This window comes from Rhinatrema bivittatum, chromosome 2 (genome assembly GCF_901001135.1).
Source record: "Rhinatrema bivittatum chromosome 2, aRhiBiv1.1, whole genome shotgun sequence".
Classification (NCBI taxonomy): domain Eukaryota; kingdom Metazoa; phylum Chordata; class Amphibia; order Gymnophiona; family Rhinatrematidae; genus Rhinatrema; species Rhinatrema bivittatum.
In genome coordinates, this window is record NC_042616.1 from 299,639,045 (window position 1) to 299,659,615 (window position 20,571).

The window sequence follows — 20,571 nt, forward strand, 5'->3', positions numbered from 1 at the left end:
AGGGGAGACGGGAGGGCAAGACAGAAGTTTCGTCTAGGGCACCTAATACCTTTGCACTTCCCTGGAAATATTTTATTGGTGTTTGGGAAATTTTATAAACATTTTTTAAGATAAATATGTTTTTAATTATTGCATGTTCTGTTAATCAGCTGTTTTGAAAGATTAATTCTTTTATTAGTATGGTTTTATTATTACGATTCATGTTTTATATTTCTTGATTTTATTATTTGATGTTTCATGAGAAATGGCGATGTTTCTGTTTTTTCCTTATTGCAATGCATACAGAGTCTGGCTTGGGGTTTCCAGTTCAGTTTTTGCACGTTTCTATTTAAACATTATGGTCTCTTTATTCTATATTTGGCGAGGGTCAGTCTGTGTTCTGCCGTATGAGTCAGGGAAGGTATTCTGCTAGCATGTAGATTCTGTGTAGGAATCTATAGCGGCTTGTCTTGTTCTTTTTTCTTAATAGGATGTGTATTGGTGTTTTAAGGCTTGGTGTAATATTTGCATTGTTGCCTTTTCATGGGTAAGATTGTTACTGTTTGAGTGCTGGTAATTAGTCCTATTTTGGTATGGGAAGTTTACTATATTAGTATACTCATGGCTTTCTGAGGCCTAAGCCTATATCCAACACATGTTATAATAAGCCTAATATATGGGTTTCAAGTAACAACAAAGAAAATATATGCAAATGTATGCAAAAGAGGGGAGGGAATAAACACCACTACCTCCCTGCCCTCAAGTGACTTATGATCTGTGAAATAGTTGGCAACCCTATCCCTCCCTTCACTTTCACCTCTCTCCCTCCCAGCCATCACTTGCTCTAACCATCTCTCCATCCTTTCACTAACTCTCATCCCATCCCTTCTCTCCCTTTCCTTCTTCAGATCCCTCTTACCATCCTTTCTTTCACTCACCTCTAGCCACCTTCTGCCTCATGATCGTCTCCTGTCTGTGTCAGTGCAGTCCTCAGGCTCCTCACTCACTGGCAGGGCCTGTTCTCCCCACCAGTGGCTATCTGTGGCAGCATGGTTCTTGAGCTCCTCTCTATTGCTGGTGGGGCTGGTCTCCCCATTAGCAGCTGTCTGCAGCACCAGATTGGACAAATCAGAGAGAGAGGGGCGGAGCTGGAGAATACAGAGAGAGTGGGTGGAGCTAAATTTGCATACCAGCAATGCAGGCATAGGACAGTTTTCTTCTTTATTATTATTATTACAAGGATTTCTTTAGAAAAGTGAAATATGAACTGAGTTTTAGGGTGAAATTTTTGAATAAATAATGGAGAGTGTGGATTTTATTTTTACAGAAAATTTGTAGGAAAACATTTTTAGAAATAACATTTCAAACTAAAGACTATGTTTTGCAGGATTTCACCAATGAAGGAATAATTTTACACTGCTTTTAATTTCAATATCCCGTACAATACAGAGAATCAAGGGTTACCAGGGCAACTTGACATTCACAATGGTTTATTACACGGCTTTGTGTAATATCAGTAACCATGTAACTAATGTATCTATTAAAAGTGGCTAAGTCATTCTTCTAATATTCAAGAGACTAAAAGGTTGATGTACAAGCTGCAAATAGCTTGGCTTTGTAAAGGTGATAAAACAATAAATAGTGCATGTTACTGTATTTGCAAAATGTAGCATGCTTTATCTGCTATTTTTCAGATACAAGCAGTTTCTGGAAAACATACTAAATCAATAATGAACTGAAAAACTATGCAAATCAGTTGATTAGCAATGCAACATATGCTAAATTACATGAGAAAAATTTTGCCAAGGAGATATTGTTAGGAACCCTGCCCGCGAAGCTAATCCCCGCGAGCAGGTACTCACCTTTCCCCCACGTTGCTGCCTTCTTCACCCGACGCGGCATTGGTGCCGCCGCCATTGGGCCTGCCTACGCGGCTGGAGCCGCGGACTCGAGTTCCTCATGCGGCCCGGATGCCACCCTTGGTGTCCTGCTTCACCATGGCAGGGGCCGCGGACTTTCGCATGCTGCATGCCTCATCTTCGCAGCACGGAGCCGCCGCCGCCGCTGTCCCGTCTACCTCCAGGGCTGGAGGCCGCAAGCCCCGGTCTTGTCTGGCAGCTGGAGCCACCCTCGGGGCTTCCTGCAGCGGCAGGAGCCACTGCAGACATCGAGGCCTGCTTTCCAGCTCAGCTCTGCCTCTTACGCAGACGTTGGTGCAGGACCGCTGTCCACGGTCCTGCACAGTTCCTGTTTCCTGCCCTCTAGGCGTGTGGCCACGCCTCTCTTCTGCATTTAAAGGGCCCACGGCCGGATATGTCCTGGGCCCCACTTTTTAGACTATTTCCTGTTCAGCCCTATAAAAGGGCTGGTCTTGTCATAGTTCGTGGCCTTGCATCGGAGTGACTTCACTCTGGAGGCTCCTGCCTGCCAGAGCTCCGTCAGGTCTTCTGTCGTCTTTGTGGAGCTCCTCGTCTCATCTGCTTCGTACCATGTCTTCGTGTCATGTCTTCATTGCCTGAGATCCTCGTCCAGGTGTCCTGGTGTCTCATCTCCTGACGTCTCAGCTTTCCTGGTGTTCTAGCCCTTCTTGGTGTTTGTGCTTGCTCCAGAGCCTTCTGTTCTGCCGGCCGTGGATCTCCGGGTGACGCAGCTTCGTCATGTGGTGCTTCGGATGACATCTGTCTTCGTCGTTGGAGTCTCACCTCAGCTGGATTCTTCCCTGTGCTCGTCCCGCTCTCCTCGTGGTCCGTGACCAGCCTCCTTGGGCTGTGTAGGGCGTGTAGTGGGACAGGGTGGTCCGCGACCAGCCCATTGGGTCTGCCCGTGAAGGTGGGCTGAGTAGGGCACTCTGAGAGATAGTGCCAATGTCTATCTGCCCAGCTTCTTGTCTCTTCTGGACTTCGTCAAGTTCCTCGTCTTGCCTCTGATGCCATTGCATCAGCCCTGGTGTCATGTCTTCAATAGCCTTGGTGTCATGTCTTCGCTTCAACCCTCGTTTGTGATGCCGTCGCATCAACCTTGGTGTCATATCTTCATGTCAAGGCCTCCGTCTACCATCATCCTCAGGCCAGCCTGCTGCTCCATGCCGATCCAAGCGGCAGGTCCGAAAGGGCTTGGAACGGTCGGAAGACCGTTCACCTATCAACATCATCTTGTTGTTGACGCTGGAAGCTTGCAGGCCCGGCAGAGGGTAAGATCATGTCTCTGCCATCCTGGGACACGTTGCCAACCCTAGGTTTGGTCCTGGATTCATCTGGGGTCGGGCTGAGGCCCAAGGACACACTAAAATACCCCCCAATTTAACAGATATAGTTAAGGTTTTTTGCAAATAAGGTTTTTTGATGTAGAACCAATAGTTCTACATCAAAGGGCTTTTAAGCATGTCTAGGATCAATTGGATCAATGAAATATGCAAAACAGAAACCCCACAAAATTCTACATATTATATTGTATCTTAGGAATTTTTCATTTTTCTGTAAATGAAGCCTCTAGGTCATGGCTTCCCAAACCTGTCCTGGAAACCCCACAGCCAGTCAGGTTTTCAGAATATTCACAGTGAATATGCATGAGATACATATGCATATAATGAATCTTCATAGCATGTAAATTTATCTCATGCATATTCATTGTAGATATCCTGAAAACCCTTCTGGCTGTGGGGTCCCCAGTCAGATTTGGGAAGCCCTGCTCTGGGTTACCCCATCATTCCTGTGTTGTAACGGTACAAGTTGACCATGATAGCTGTAACTGTCTTTCCCTTCTTATCTGACAAAAAGATAGGAAGAAGATGCTTTTGCAAGAACCAGAACAAATCACATGGATCTCATTGAATTAGATTTATTGTTTTTTCCACATGGAGGGGCTGCTTGATCACTTTCTCACTGACAAAGGGGCATGGGATAAATACTATGGCTAAAGGATAAGAACATAAGAACTGTTACGAGCGCGAGGAGCGCGGTCGCTTCTAAGCAGGTGGTGAGCCCTTGGGCCACGGCAAGACTTAAGGGGAGCCCAAGCCATACCGTGGGAGGTGAGCCAGGCGGGTACTGAAGCAGGGGGTAAGGAGCAGAGTCTGACCCTCAGCTGGACTGCACGCCCAAGGCAACCAGCAACGCAATGTTGGTTGATGAATGGTCCTCCGACTGTTCCAAGCCCTTTTGGACCTGCCGCTGGGTAACAGCATAGGGCAGCAGGCCGGACAGAGGCGAGGGCAGACAGAGTCCTTAGCACACTCAGACGGGGCTGAAGCAAGACATCCAATCGGGGCTGAAGCAAGACATCCAAGACGGGGCTGAAGCAAGACATCCAAGACGGGGCTGAAGCAAGACATCAAAGGCAAGGGCTGAAGCAAGACACAGGCACTGTCTCTCAGGGCGCCCTACACAGCCAGCACGGCTGGACTGGTCACGGACCACCCTGTCCTACAAACGTGGGAGCGGACAAGTGCAGGGAAGAGGAAGCGGAGGATTACTGCACTCCTGGCAGTCAAGGTAGGGAAGGTTGCTGCACTCCTGGCAGCCTAAAGCAGGTTTGCTGCACTCCTGGCAGCCTAAAGCAGGAAGGAACATCGGGAACTGGATCAGGCACTGGATCAGGAACAGACATCAAGGCAACTTCATAGACAGGACAGGGAGCCATCGAAGCAAAGACGACCACGGAGGACCTGGATCAGCAGACAGAACACAGCGATGTGCAAAGCTAATCCGAAGGCCACCTGGAACTGAAGAGAAAGTCCTTTTATACAGCTGATGTGGGCAACTCCCTGGGAGGAGTTCACCTGGACCGCCCCACGCTGGCCCTATAACTGAGGTGGAGAGCTGCGGGCCGGCCCCTAGGGAGAAGGGCGTGGCCTAACCAGGAAGTCCAAACAGCCAAGCAAGCCTCAGGAACAGCTAGGCTTCCCAGGCCCTGGAGCAAATCCTGGATGTTACACAGGCGAGGCCCTGGCTTCAAAGTGGCCTCCAGTGAAAAGGTGAGATACCTCCTGTAGCGCAGCAACAGGGGGGATCATAACAAGAACATGCCATACTGGGTCAGACCAAAGGTCCATCAAGCCCAGCATCCTGTTTCCAACAGTGGCCAATCCAGGCCATAAGAACCTGGCAAGTACCCCAAACACTAAGTCTATTCCATGTTACAGTTGCTAGTAATAGCGGTGGTTATTATCTAAGTCAACTTAATTAATAGCAGGTAATGGACTTCTCCTCCAAGAACTTATCCAATCCTTTTTTAAACAGAGCTATACTAACTGCACTAACCACATCTTCTGGCAACAAATTCCAGAGTTTAATTGTGCGTTGAGTGAAAAAGAACTTTCTCCGATTAGTTTTAAATGTGCCACATGCTAACTTCATGGAGTGCCCCCTAGTCTTTCTATTATCCGAAAGAGTTAAAAACCGATTCACATTAACCCTTTCTAGACCTCTCATGATTTTAAACACCTCTATCATATCCCCCTCAGCCATCTCTTCTCCAAGCTGAAAAGTCCTAACCTCTTTAGTCTTTTCTCATAGGGGAGCTGTTCCATTTCCCTTATCATTTTGGTAGCCCTTCTCTGTACCTTCTCCATCGCAATTATATCTTTTCTGAGATGCGGCGACCAGAATTGTACACAGTATTCAAGGTGCGGTCTCACCATGGAGCGATACAGAGGCATTATGATATTTTCCGTTTTATTCACCATTCCCTTTCTAATAATTCCCAACATTCTGTTTGCTTTTTTGACTGCCACAGCACATTGAACCGACAATTTCAATGTGTTATCAACTATGACGCCTAGATCTCTTTCTTGGGTAGTAGCACCTAATATGGAACCTAACATTGTGTAACTATAGCATGGGTTATTTTTTCCTATATGCATCACCTTGCACTTGTCCACATTAAATTTCATCTGCCATTTTGGTGCCCAATTTTCCAGCCTCACAAGGTCTTCCTGCAATTTATCACAATCTGCTCTTGATTTAACTACTCTGAACAGTTTTGTATCATCTGCAAATTTGATTACCTCACTTGTCGTATTTCTTTCCAGATCATTTATAAATATATTTATATTTTATGTAAACCGTTATGATGGCTTTACCGAATAACGGTATATAAAACCCTTCAAATAAATAAATAAATAAATAAATAAATAAATATTGAAAAGTAAGGGACCCAATACGGATCCCTGAGGCACTCCACTGCCCACTCCTTTCCACTGAGACAATTGTCCATTTAATCCTACTCTCTGTTTCCTGTCTTTTAGCCAGTTTGTAATCCACGAAAGGACATCGCCACCTATCCCATGACTTTTTATTTTTCCTAGAAGCCTCTCATGAGGAACTTTATCAAATGCCTTCTGAAAATCCAAGTACACTACATCTACTGGTTCACCTTTATCCACATGGATGGAAATGAAGAAAAGAGTGCATGGGGATAACTTGCTGGTGCAGCGGTTACTATCCTTTTTTTTTTTTTTTTTTTTTTAAGTTGAAATATTTTTATTAAAGAATTATAGACAGTGCGTACAAATATACAGTCCCATGACATCAGATGTTAACATATACAGCACGTCAATTAAGAACAGCAACAAAGAAGAACATAGGAACAAAATTACAACATAATGAATCGCTGAGCGAAAAAATCAAGAAGTAATGCAGGACACTAGGACTTATAAGTAACAGGGAGAGCGATAGAAAGAGGAGGAAAATAGAAGAGAGTAGGGAAAAAAAAATAGAAAAGAAAAGAAAAGAGAGAGTTTCGACCATCCTGAATTCCAACATTGACAGTGTGTGAACCAGATAAGCATATGAAAGAAGCATGAAAAGATTAGGAGGTGTAATTGTCAAGGGGTTTCCACATTCGATCCCAGGCAGCCAAGCGATTATATTTTAGAGCCATAGCCCTCTCATATTTGCTGTATATACAAACGGTGTTCCACCACAAAGCTTCCGATAGGAAGTCACTGCGTTTCCAGTTAGAGGTAATGGTGTGTAATCCTACAAGAAGGAGGAAATCAAGGAGCTTCCGATGCGGAAGTGGAAGGTCAATGTCTGGATGAGCCCCCCTTAGGATTACGAAATCATAAGTGATCACACAAGATATTGGAAGTATGGACGTTATTCTAGTCCAAACTTGTACCCAAAAGGTGTAGACAAACGGGCAAGTAAAAAGCATATGTTTTAAAGAGGCCTTCACAGTGGTGCATGACCAACATTTGTGGGAGGGTAGGAGTGATGCCCTATGGAGTTTCCAAGGAGTCCAGAGGGCTCTATGTATAATAAAAAAGGCTGACTGGGATAAACTGGTGGATAAGGAGATGCGTATGGATGTGGTCCAAACATGTTTCCATCCTGTAACGGAGGGTTGGACAGCTAACTCATCGGACCATGTGCGCTGAAGAGCTAAGGCAGGATTGGGGAGTGAGAGAGTACAGAGCAGTTTATACAGTTTAGAAGCCAGATGTCGATGAGTACCTACTTGAGCAAAGAAAGAAAGCAAATAAGGTAGTTGGTCCAGATACATGATGGATAAGTCAAGCTCTTTTAGGGCATCCCTAAGTTGTAACCAAGCATAATATTGACTAGAAGGAAGGTGAAATAGCGTTTGCAAGGAAGAAAAAGAAAGCACTCTACCATGGGAAACGATAGAGGAGAGGTACCAGATTCCTTTATCATACCAAACAGGCCAATTTACTGGCCGGCCAGCAACACGAATTCTATGTGTGTTCCAAATAGGAAGAAAGGTAGAATTCAACCAAGTGGGTTTATCTTTAGGGCATAACTGATCAAATTCCTTTAGGGCTTGATGTAGAGAAAGCAATATCCTGTTGTGGATACCGTGGGAAGAAAAATGCACACCAGGGAAGGCAAGAGTCGGAGTTGGACAAATAAGTGAGCGCTCAATAGCTAACCAGCGGGGCGTGTCAAATGGAGGATCCTCTGAGTTGAAGAAGTGGGAGCTTTGCTGCAAAATGAAAGCCAAGTGGTATTTGCAGAAGTCAGGAAAATTAACCCCTCCTCTATCTTTGGGAGCTTTTAATTTTCTAAGCGCAATCCTAGGAACTTTGTTCTGCCAAAGGAACTGGAGCAAAATACGGTCAATCTGCCTATAAAAATCCGTGGAAAAAAAAATAGGGAGCATGGCCAATTGAAAGGTAATTTGCGGGGCCAAGGTCATTTTGATAGTGTCTAGGCGACCCCACCAGGATAGATTAAGGGGGGACCAACGGAGAGTTACATCTTTAAGATGTTGCAGGGTGGATTGCTCACAGGTACGGAGGGTTTCTTGAGGATCAGGAAAAAACCGGACGCCCAGATATTTCAAGCCTGACTTCGCCTGTTGTATGGGAAAAGAGGAGAAGTCCAGCGTACGGGAAAGATTGTTCAAAGGCAGAAATTCCGTTTTGCTCCAGTTCACTTTGTAGCCAGATAAGGCAGAGTAAGAATCAATAAGCGAAAAGAGTTGAGGCAAGGAAGTCTCCGGATGAGTCAAAAAAAGTAACACATCATCTGCATACGCAGAAAGCTTGTATTCCCCATCTCCAATAATAACACCAGAAATAAGAGAAGACTGACGAATAGCGATAAGTAATGGTTCCAAAGCCAGGTCAAATAAAAGGGGAGAAATAGGGCATCCCTGGCGAGTTCCTCTATGTAATAAGAACGATGGAGAAATTTGACTATTAACAAAGAGGGAAGCGAGAGGGGAATGATAAATTGAGCGAATCCACTTAGTGAAAACAGTACCAAAGCCGAATCTAGACATAGTTTCAAAGAGAAAAGGCCATTCAATACGATCGAATGCCTTTTCAGCGTCTAGTGAGACCGCAATGGCCGGGTCATGCGTGTCGTATAGGGATTCTTGGATGTGAAGCAGCATCCGGGTGTTATTAGCAATGAGCCGACCTTTAAGAAAACCTGATTGGTCCACATGGATAAGGGAACCAAGAACCTTAGAAAGACGGGTAGCTAGTAGTTTAGTGAAAATTTTGTAATCCACATTTAAAAGTGAAATGGGTCTATAATTAGCTGGGGAGGAAGGGTCTCGACCTGGCTTTGGAATTACCACAACCCTAGCATCAGTAAAAGACGAGGAGGCAAAGTTAACAGAGGAGAAGGACGAGTAAAAAGTTAACAGGTGCGGAGACAAAGTGTGTTGAAAAGCATGATAAAAGTCAGTGTTAAAGCCATCCGGGCCCGGAGCTTTTCCTAACGGTAAAGACATGATGGCAGCCGAGATTTCCTCCTTGCTGATCGGCGAGTCTAAAAGTTGGCGCTGTGCGTCAGTAAGTTTGGGGTGATCCAAGGCAGCAAAGAAAGAATCAAAGGCTTCTGGAGATGGATTCATTTCCGACTGGTAGAGCTGCGCATAAAAGTCTCGAAAAGACTGTAAAATCCCCTCATCAGTAGTGACGGCATCGCCAGTAGGAGTAATAATCTTGGCCACTCGCGATCTTTCAGATTTCTTTTTTAGATATGAGGCCAGCATTCTACCACATTTATTGTTCTCTGCATAATACTGCGTCTTAGAATGAAAAAGATGGAGATGTATCTGCGAGCTGAGTTGCTTGTTGTAGTCATAGCGTGCCTTCAATAACTGTGTCAAAGAAGAAGCTGAAGGAGATTGTAAATGCAGATGCTCCAAGTGTGCGACAGTAGTTTGTAACTGTTGAAGAGCCTGTCTCTGGATACGTTTCTTGTAGGAAGAGTAGCTGATGATGTCGCCACGGATAGTAGCTTTATAGGCGTCCCAAAGTACGGTAGGTGAGGGAGCAGAGGCAGAGTTGGCCGCAAAGTATTGAGAAGTCTTTTCCTTAAGAAAGGTGAGAAATTCGGAGTCCGAAAGAAGAGAGGTATTAAACCTCCATTGTCGATCCATACGCAGTGGGGAGACAAGGCGGAGTTGAAGGGTAACCGCTGCATGGTCCGAAACGAGGATGGAGCATATTCCAGGATGACTAATATGTGGTAGAAGGGAGCTGGATGTGAGAAAGAAGTCCAGTCTAGAATAAGACGAATGCGGGGCAGAGTAAAACGTGAAGTCTTTATCAGTAGGGTGAGCAAGGCGCCAGGGGTCAAGAAGGCCGAGTTGCGAAATGAGACAGTTCAAAGTCAAAGTAGCCTTAGACTTCGTGTATCGGACCTCAGTCTTTTTATCCAGGAGAGGATCCAAGGGCTGGTTGAAGTCTCCTCCAATGATCAAGGGATACTGCTCTAAAGACAAAAGTCTCGCAAAAACATCCTGAAAAAAACCCGGATCATCCCCATTTGGAGCGTAGAGATTAAGGATAGTATAAAAACCATTTTGCAGCGTAAATTGTAATATATTCCATCGTCCTTCCACGTCCATTTCCTGATGCAAAGCAGATATGTCTAAGCGTTTATGAACCAAAATAGCAGTACCCACGTTTCTTCTTATAAGCCGGGCTGAAGAAGACCTGACCAACCCATTGTTGTTTGAGCTTAAGAGATTCTGTGTTCGTTAAATGAGTTTCTTGTAATAAGGCAACGTCAGTGTTCAAGGTTTGTAGATAAGTTAAGATTTTCTTGCGTTTGATCGGGTGATTAAACCCATTGACATTCAGCGACACCATCGTGATGGAATTTATGGAGGATGCCATCGAGTAAGTTGAAGAGTAAAAAGTAGACGTAGGTAGTTGAACTGACATCTTGAAAGCTGACAATACGTTGAAATCCAAGGAGGTACAAGGAAAAAAGGAGAAAAAAGATAAGCTTGAAAAGAAGATGAGGAATAGTCCAGTGTCCTGGCGCCAGCAGTCCGCATATCAGCAAAAAGTGCAAAACAAGAGCACCAGACAGACACTAATAATAAGTGGCTGTCACTCATAGCAAGATTGGGGCCTCAAGGGGCCAGGGGCCGCCTAGAGCCGCTCGGGAGTAAATGAACAGGTTACGTCCACGGGAATTCGCAGAGAAAAAATCAAAAATCAGAGGTTAACCCAAAGTTTTCAGGTAACCATGTCTTGTAAACCCTCCATAGATTGTAAGTATGCACCCAGATCATCCGGTGTGTGAAAAAGCTGTGTATTGTTCCGGTGGGTAACTCGCATCATGGCAGGATATAGGAGCCCAAATTTAGCCCCAAGGGCATGAAGACGAGGCCTCAGCGCCAGAAAAGCTTTGCGCTTGGCAGCGGTTGTCTTCGCCAAGTCCGGCACAAATAAAATATTTGATCCCTGCAACTGGAGGGGAGACTTGGATTTAGCCGCAGAGAAGATCTGAAGGACCTGCGGGTAGCGCAAAAGTTTGAAAATGATGGGTCGCGGGAGGGCCGAGGACCGGAGGGGACGCGATGGTACACGATGCGCCCTCTCAAATTCCAGTGGAGGAGTGAAGGTGAGTTGCAAAACCTCCGGGATTAGGTGAGACAGAAAGGCAAAAATATCTGTACCTTCCATTCCCTCGGGAACACCCAGGATACGGACGTTATTCCTCCTATTGCGATTGGAAAGGTCTTCAAAGTCGTGACGCAGGACTTCCAATTCCTTCTCCATTTTAGGTATGGACGCCGCGGTGACTAATAGTGAAGACACCTGAGTTTCAGCATCGTCTAGGCGGTGTGCAAGCTGGTCGAAATGGTTAGTAAGAGTCTGCAAGTCCGCTCTGATCGCGATGGTATTATCAGTATTGGTTTGCAGCATAGCCTTTAAAGTTTTAAGTTCCGCCAAGACGAGATCTGCAGACGCCATTTGCTTCGCAGGGACGGCCTTGTCTGGCGAGAGTGGATCGGACTTAGATCGTTTTGTACCCGCACCGGCCGCAAACGCCGCTTCAATTTTGCCTGGCTTGATTGTAGACATTGTTAGGACAGAGGCCAATAGACCAGGAAGGAAGGAGGGTGATTATAGTCGCAAAATTCCCTTCAATGAAGAGCTAAGTCTCCCGGAGCTCAGCGTTAGGCGGCCATCTTGGATTCCGCTCAAGAGCGCCCCTGAGCGGTTACTACCCTTAACCAATAAGTCTTGATATTGTTGATGCAATTCCATCAATGCTCTCTGCTTCAACGGCAGGGGGAAAATGGGAATTGGATTCGTGCAGCAACCAATGAAAGACCCAACTTTTATGGTCTGGGGAAACAAATAAGTATGGGGTAACTTGCTGTTGCGGTGGTTACTACCCTTAACCAATAAGCCTGATACTTTGATGCAATGCCAACATTTCTCTCTGCTTCAATGGCAAGGCATAACGGGGAATTGGATTCAAACAGCAACCAATGAGGGCCCTGGGAAAACATGGGGATAATCTCCATGACACAGCAGATACTACCATAATCTTGCTTGGCAGACTGGATGGACCATTTGGTCCTTTTCTGCAGTCTTTTCTATGTTTCTATGTTTCTCTGACAAGTTTTAAAGTCCTCAGATCATAGCTGTCTCCATGACTGTTCAATATTCCTATGGCCTAAAACTGCTCCTTATTTGTTTATTATAGTAAGCAAAAAGCAAATATCCTGTTAGGCCAACAAATATACAATTTGTTAAAAGAAGATCAACAAAAAAGATGGATAGACTATACCTTTATTAGTTTAAAGATGGAAGCTTTTGGGATTATCAGGTCTCTTCGTTGGACAATGGTACATCAAGACTGAACATTATCAAAAACATTTATACTTAACATAAAATTTGGATATGATGTCCAGCATCTTTCTCAAGAATTTATGATGTGACAGTTCAGTTATACTGTACTTTGCTTAAGCAGAGATTTATATCTGATGGAGAGAGCTAGAATGTATAGAATGTATAGCATCTCAGAGACCTGGTGGAACGAAGACAACCAGTGTGACAGTACTATACCAGGGTACAAATTATATCGCAATGAGAGAGTGGATAAACTTGGTGGGGATGTGGTGCTTTATGATAGGGATGCCATAAAGTCCAATAGGATAAAGATCCTGCAGGAGACTAAATGCACGATAGAATTTTTATGAGTCAAAATTCCATCTGTGATGGTGACAAATATAGCAGTGGGGCATACTTCCGTCCACCTGGCCAAAATGAACAGATAGATGATGAAATGCTAATAGAAATTAGGGAAGATAATACATTTGGCAGCACAATAATAGGAGATTTCAATTATCCCAATATTGACTGGGTAAATGTCATATCAGGACATTCTAGAGAGGTACTAAGTTTCTAGATTAAATAAATAACTGCTTCTTGGATCTTCTGGTAGGGGAACCAACAAGAAAGGGAGCCATTTGAGACCTAACTTTTAGTGGAGCACACAATTTGGTGATAGAGGTAATGGTAGTGGGGCTGCTCTGCAACAGTGATCATAACGCAATCAAATTTACCTTAATGATTGAAGGAAGAACATTAAGTAAATTTAGTATTTAACTTTTAAAATGGAGACTTTGATAAAATGAGGAAAATAGGAAAAAAACCCAAAAAGGTGCAGCTACAAAGGTTTCAAGTTTACATCAGACATGGACAGTTAGGGTAGTGGACCCTTGGGCCGGCTGAGACTGCAGGTGTTGCACTGTGGGGGCCCATAGTGGGCATTGCAGCCAGGAGGTGGTGCTGAAGAGGTGTTCCGAAGAAGGCTTCACCACTGGAAGCCTGAGGTCCCCCCAGGAGGAGCCCGTAGGGAACCAGGCCTCTTGGACTTAGGTGTGACCCTACGCAACCAAGGATCAAGGAAGCGGCCGAAGAGATGGTCGATGGGAGTGGTAGAGCCCAGGAGGCCAGAAGAGTCGTCAGCCTTGGAAGCCCGCGGCTCCCCCGGGAGGAGCCCGTGAGAGCCTAAGCCGCTGGGACTTAGGAGAATCCTCCGGGCAAGCAAGATCCGGATACCTGTAGACGATGAGGAAGCTGAAGTCAGAGTCAATGGACGAAGCAGGATCAGAAGCCAGAAGTCAGAAGTCTGAAGCCAAAACCAGGAGCGGAAGCTGAAGTCAGAGTCAATGGACGAAGCAGGGACAGAAGCCAGAAGTCAGAAGTCCAAAGCCAAAGATAGACGGGAGTGCTGGGACAGCAACTAGCAACTCTGAAGAGCGAACCTTGTTGCAAGGCAGGGAAGGAGCCACGCTGCAGGGCTTAAGTAGGCCTGCAGCATCTGATGTCATCGGGAGGCAGTCCTTGTCGTTTCCCGCACTGGCCCCTTTAAGTCCCGAGCCCCTGCGCACACGCGTGCCTAGGGGGGCGGGGCCAGACGTGAGGGATCGCCGGCGTCTCCCTCGCGGAGGGAGCACCGTGGCTGAGGCCAGGACAGGCCTTGTTGGCTGTGCGGCGGCCCGGGCCGGCCTCGAGATGAGTGGAGGACCCGGGGCATGGCCCAGGGCCGTAACATGGACATTGTTTAAAATACCATCTTGAAGCCCAGGCCAGATGTATTCCATGCAATAAAAAAGGTGGAAGGAAGGCCAAATGATTGTCAGCATGGTTAATAGGTGAAGTGAAAGAGGAAAACTTGGGAAAAGCCACCACTTATCTCCAGGCATTAGCAACATGGAATCTATACTTTATGGGATCTTGCCAAGTACTTGTGACCTGGATTGTCCACTGTTGAAAACAGGATACTGGGCTTGATGGACCCTCTCTGTCTGACTCAGTACAGCAATTCTTGTGTTGTTATGATATTTTTTGGGAATTTATAACCTAGTAAATAACTTCATTCAAAATATAATTTAATTAAAAAAGTATTAATTTCTATAAAACCTTATGTTTGAACCAGAAAATTAGGTCTGCAGCCTTATGTGCAGAGGACCAGCAACCTTCTCAGGCACCAGGAACTCCCTAAAACATTTTGAAAAGTGAGAAAACCAGTAAAACCCATGCCAGAATATCGAACCAAATTGGGTCTCACCTTCTGGAACCTGGGCTAGCAGATTTCCCTCCCTGCCACCAATGGGATTAATGTGCTAAAGCTAGACAAGTTACCTTCTGATGCTAGTTAGAGGTGTGAATCGTGTGATCGATCGTCTTAACGATCGATTTTGGCTGGGGGGGAGGGAAATCTTATCGTCGTGTTTTTTTTTTTTTTTAAATCGTTAAAAATCGTAAATCGGGGGAGGGCGGGAAAACCGGCACACCAAAAAAACCCTAAAACCCACCCCGAACCTTTAAAACAAATCCCCCACCCTCCCGAACCCCCCCAAAATGTTTTAAATTACCTGGGGTCCAGTGGGGGGGGGGGGGGTGTCCCGACGCGATCTCCCTCTCTCTCTGGCCACGGCTGTGTTGAGAAATGGCGCCGGTGGCCCTTTGCCCTTATCAAGTGACAGGGCAAAGGTAGCGCCGGCGCCATTTTGGTTCCTGGCTCCTGACGTCACGCGTGCAGGAGATCGCCCGTATGACATAGTGAGGGCAAAGGTAGCGCCGGCGCCATTTTGATGACTGGCAATACAGCCCGCGTGCAGGAGGTCGCTCCCGGACCCCCGCTGGACTTTTGGCAAGTCTTGTGGGGGTCAGGAGGCCCCCCCCAAGCTGGCCAAAAGTCCCTGGGGGTCCAGCGGGGGTCCGGGTTGCGATCTGCACGCGTGACGTCGGGAGCCAGGAGCCAAAATGGCGCCGTCGCTACCTTTGCCCTGTCACATGATAAGGGCAAAGGGCCACCGGCGCCATTTCTCAACGCAGCCGTGGCCAGAGAGAGAGGGAGATCGCGTCGGGACCCCCCACTGGACCCCATGTAATTTAAAACATTTTGGGGGGGTTCGGGAGGGTGGGGGATTTGTTTTAAAGGTTCGGAGTGGGTTTTAGGGTTGTTTTGGTGTGCCGGTTTTCCCGCGCCCTATTTAACGATACAATACAAATGCCCCTGACGATAAATCGGGGGCATTTGTATTGTATCATGCACGCTAACGATTTTGGACGATTTTAAAATTATCTGATGAAAGATTCACATCCCTAATGCTCGTCCTTTCCTCCTTGCAGACTCTCCTGTCTGGATGCCATGTGAGGAGGATATGGGCTGGTCATCCTGGGCGTGTGTGTTGCTCAGCCTCCAGGAAGATGCCACCACCTCGCTGTTCTAGTTCTTCTGCACTTTCCTCCCTCCTCTGCCTCTTTGGCACACATCCGAAGTGCACGCTTTTGGTCTGGTTTTTTGTTTTTGTGTCCTGGAAGTCTCTTTATTTTGTTTCACTGCTTCTCTTGGGGGTCCAGATGCTCTCTTGCTTCTGCTCTGAGCACTGACAAGTCCAATGCCCCAGGCTTACTTTTACACAGGTTTGCAGCAAGGGGGCTAAGGCATGAAAAAAAGAGGCTGAGTGCGTATGCTCGGTTACAGTAAATGTGTACATACTAATTTCTATAGCATCTACACAATATTTAGCGATCAGGCAGTTAGCTATAGCATTGAGACTCCTTTTTGTGTGTATTAGCACATACATGCTATTAAGGCTAATTTGTAACATGTGAGTTAAAAATGTAATGCCTTGTATGTTAAGTGACATCTTAGAATGCACTCCTTTGCACTCTGAGAAAAGATATGATCACTCTGAGCTCTCTTGTTTGGTGCATAATAGTATCTCACATCCCACCATGTACTGCTTCTTTGGATTTCTACACCTCTAATACATGACTACACCTTTTTCTTTTTTTCTTTTTTTTGCATTGCACTTAGCTCGCAAGCACTTGACCACTGATCTCTGATGGCACTGATAACCCCTTTCTTCTTAGAGTGAACTCCATTTACAACTAGCTTCTGTGTATATATATAACTCAATTACTTTCTAACCCACTCAGAAACCTTGAAACCTACTCCTAGGCTGCTCAGTTTATTTAGGATCCTTAAGCAGGAGTCCCTAAAATCTAAGTGCCTTATCCATCACTAGCCCTGAATTCTTTGGTCATCCAATCTATTCACATTATTAATGTTAATTTTTAAAGCACTACAAAAAAGGTCCCTGCTTATTTGAAAGCGTTACTTTCTCCCTATATTCTAGCGTGCACCTTACATTCATGTGATCAGCTTTTATGGGCAATTCTCTTATTTAAGGTCCACTGAATGCAGATGATACATGTGTGGGCATTCTCCAGTGCCTGTCTCCAGAACTGGATATATATTATCATTAGCTTTGAGGCAGGAATCTGACATTTTACAGTTTTGAAAGAAATTAAAGCCTTTCCTTTTTACTGATGTTATTTCTAGAATGTGATACTCTTTAGATCTATTAAAAATGTCTTAATCAACTGTACAATTTTTTGTTTGTTAGATTTTGTTTATTTGTGATTTTCATCAAATGATCATTTATTGTATCTGCACACTATAAATGTTCTAAATAAATAATAAATAAAATAAATCCAATCAAAGAAATGGAAAAGAATGATCAGATTTCTTTAACATGATCTCCCTTAGGTAAAAGAGACTGCCTTGGAAACTGAAACCTGCTGACTTCAAGTTACTCCACTCTCCTTTCTTTTTAGAAGTCATTTCTTTAATTTACCGACCACTGAGGTCAGACCAACTGGTATATAGTAGTTATCAGCTTTTTCCTTATTTCACATTATGAAGAGAAACAATGTCTGCCTATCTCAATTTCTTTGGGCCATTCATGTCATGAAAGAGAGACTGAACTGAACTATTGGAATAACTGGCAGATGCCCTCTGGGGCTCCATTAATAACCTAAGGTTTATCCCATGTGGTCCCATTGCCTGGTCCATGCTAATCCTCTCTTCTACAAATGGAGTGGTAGCTGCCACCTCTGAAATCTGTCAGTGGTAATTTTCCTGCACCTTCTTTAATGAACACTGAACAATTATATTTAGGGATGTGCATTCATTTCATGTCAAATGGAAGAATGCATTTTGGGGCAACCGAACTGCCTGGCTCTGGTCCCTGAAAAAATACAAATCCTATTTGGCTCATTCAGTATGGTCCCGCTACCTTAGTTGGGACAAAGGAAAGAGCAGGGCCAGTTATGCTTTAGCAGTTTTTCAATCAGTGATTGCTTTATTCTTAGTTATTCCTCTGTTGGACTGCAGGGAGAGAGGGTATATATTCTGAATCTCCTTGCTTCAAAACAAAAAAGGGTTTTTGTTATAGAAATAGCAGTAAGTTACCTCCTTTTTGTTTTTAAGGCTCCACCTAATTTTAGTTAGTCTTCTTAAATTTTTTTTTAATAGTTTCTGTGGCCTGGCACCTGCTGATGTGAACCCGTGAACAGGGTCACTATTTAACTGTACTGGGTTTGTTATCTAAACTTGAAGATTTGGTATTATCGCTACCACCATCATTTGCCCTAGTGCTCAGGCTAAGGGTGGGCACTTTTTTTAACCTTGAGCTGTTGCATCCGTCGGTCGCAGATGGCTGCAACCGCTCTGCCTCACCTCTCTTTTACCTTTCTCCTCCTTCGGAAGGATGGCTGCCTCCGCTGCTGTTTGCCGAACCCCTCGGCATCTCCGAGCTAGCATGGGCATCCCCGTCCGCCATGCTTTGTCCTGAGGCTTCCTAGGGTGCTTGCGCGCACGCTGCCCACGTTCTTAAACACGTCATGGCGGGAACCTCGGGGGCGGCCCTACCACATGACGTCAATACATCCGGGTATTTAAACTTCTGCTCCGCTCCAATACAACGAGTTAGCAAGGACTTCAGTTTTGCTGCTCTGACCGCATCTAAGCTGCTCGCTTGGATTCCTCACTACCCTCCGGAGTATTTCGCTATGTACTGAAGCTCTGGGTACCTGCTCCTCAGGGGCCTCTCGCTTCTACTTGTCCTCTGGGGTTATTCAGCCTAACCATCAGGACACCCACCCCTCGGGGGTCTTGTCTGCTTTATTCCAGGTACCCTCGGTGCTCTTAGGTACTCACTCCTCGAGGGCCTATCCTGCTCTGGGTATCCTGCACCTCGGACCACGGGTCCTTCTCTTCACTCAACTACCAAAGGAAGCTATCATCACTGCTACCCAGTGAGTAATACTATACTCCAAGCTCTCCTCGCTCCACCCTTCAGGTTCACGGCCTATCTCGGGCTGCGGAACACTACTGGACCTTCGCTACATCTGGGTGAGATAATCAACTACATTACTACTGAGACTATCTGGAGCCTTACTGTGATATTGCTGGACTACAGCACTGTCCGTTCCTCGGACAAGGATCATCTTCATTACAGCAGTATAATAAAGCTTCCTTTCCTCTGTGTCCACTTGCTATTGAGTCTAGCCTATCGTTGTGGTTCCCCACGGGGCCCCTCCCTGTGGGAGGAGTCATCGCCACTTCGACCAATAGTCCACAATATGCCACAAACCCAACAGATTGCTAACTCCATGGACTCAGCTCAGCTCGCAGCCTTGCAGGCCATTCCTGGCCTAGCCCAGCAGATCACTGAGCAACAAAAGTTTCTGGAATGCCTGGCTGCTGCCTTCAATCAGTTAGATGCACAACTGAACACTTCGACAACTCCAGTGAAGGAATTACTGTCTCCGGTGGTGACTGTCAAAACTACCGTACCGTTATCCACGCCTACCCTCTTCATGGGAGAAGCAAGGATGTGTAAAGGGTTTGTCAACCAATGCAGTATGCATTTTTCACTGCAGCCTACCCTCTTTCCCACAGAAGTATCCATGACCACATATATACTATCTCTACTTGAGAGGAGAGTTCTGGCTTGGGCTTCACCATTATGGGAACGTGAAGATCCTATTCTGAATGACCTATCAGGAGTTCTGAAACTTTTCAAGTCTGTCTTCAACGACCCGGCTCACCACACCATCGCTGGATAAGCTCTGCTTCATCTCCAGCAAGGTAATAAGGCGCTCACAGACTATGTGATTGAATTCAAGACTTTAGCATCCAAACTACACTGGGACATAGGATGTTTGCGTGCTATCTTTATGGAGGGTCTCAACTCTCGTTTAAAGGACGAACTGGTGGCTCACGATCTGCCTGATACCCTTGAGTCTCTCATGGAACTGGCCGGGAGAATTGATCGCCATATTCGAGACCGGACTCAAGAGGCTAAGAGTCCTTGGAAGCCCGTCCCAGGAGCTAACCATCCTAAACCTGTGCCAGTTGCCTCAAGTCTACCGTCTGCTCCCATAGAAGACAAACCTATGCAATTAGGACAAAGTCATTTAACTTCTAAAGAGAGACGATTCCGCAAAAGCATGGGGTTATGCATGTACAGTGGCCAATCGGCCATGCCGTCCAAACTTGTCCCATCTGCCCGGGAAACATACAGGCCTAGGATTCGCAGGAGGACTCCTCCTAGGCCTCACCACTCCAACTTCTCCATTGTCTCTACCAGTTTCACTTATTTGCGGAAGCCTTGAGTTTCAGACCCTTGCCCTCATAGACTCCGGGGCTGGAGGAAATTTAATCTTAAAATGCTTAGTGGAACATCTACGGATTCCTACCACACCAATAGCTCGCCATTGCTATTATCTTCAATCCATGGAGAGACACTTCTTGGAGAGGTTTCACTGATTACCCAGGCCATTGGCCTGCGCACTGGAGCTTTGCACTCTGAAACCATCTCCTTTCTGGTATTGGAAAAGGCCATGCATCCGGTGGTGCTAGGACTGCCCTGGCTACAGGATCATATGCCACAGTTTAATTGGGCAACGCTGGAATTATCCTGGTGGAGACCTGGTTGTCATGGCCGGTGTCTCGCGGACGTTTCTCATGATTTGCATGCCCACCACACCATCTTTAC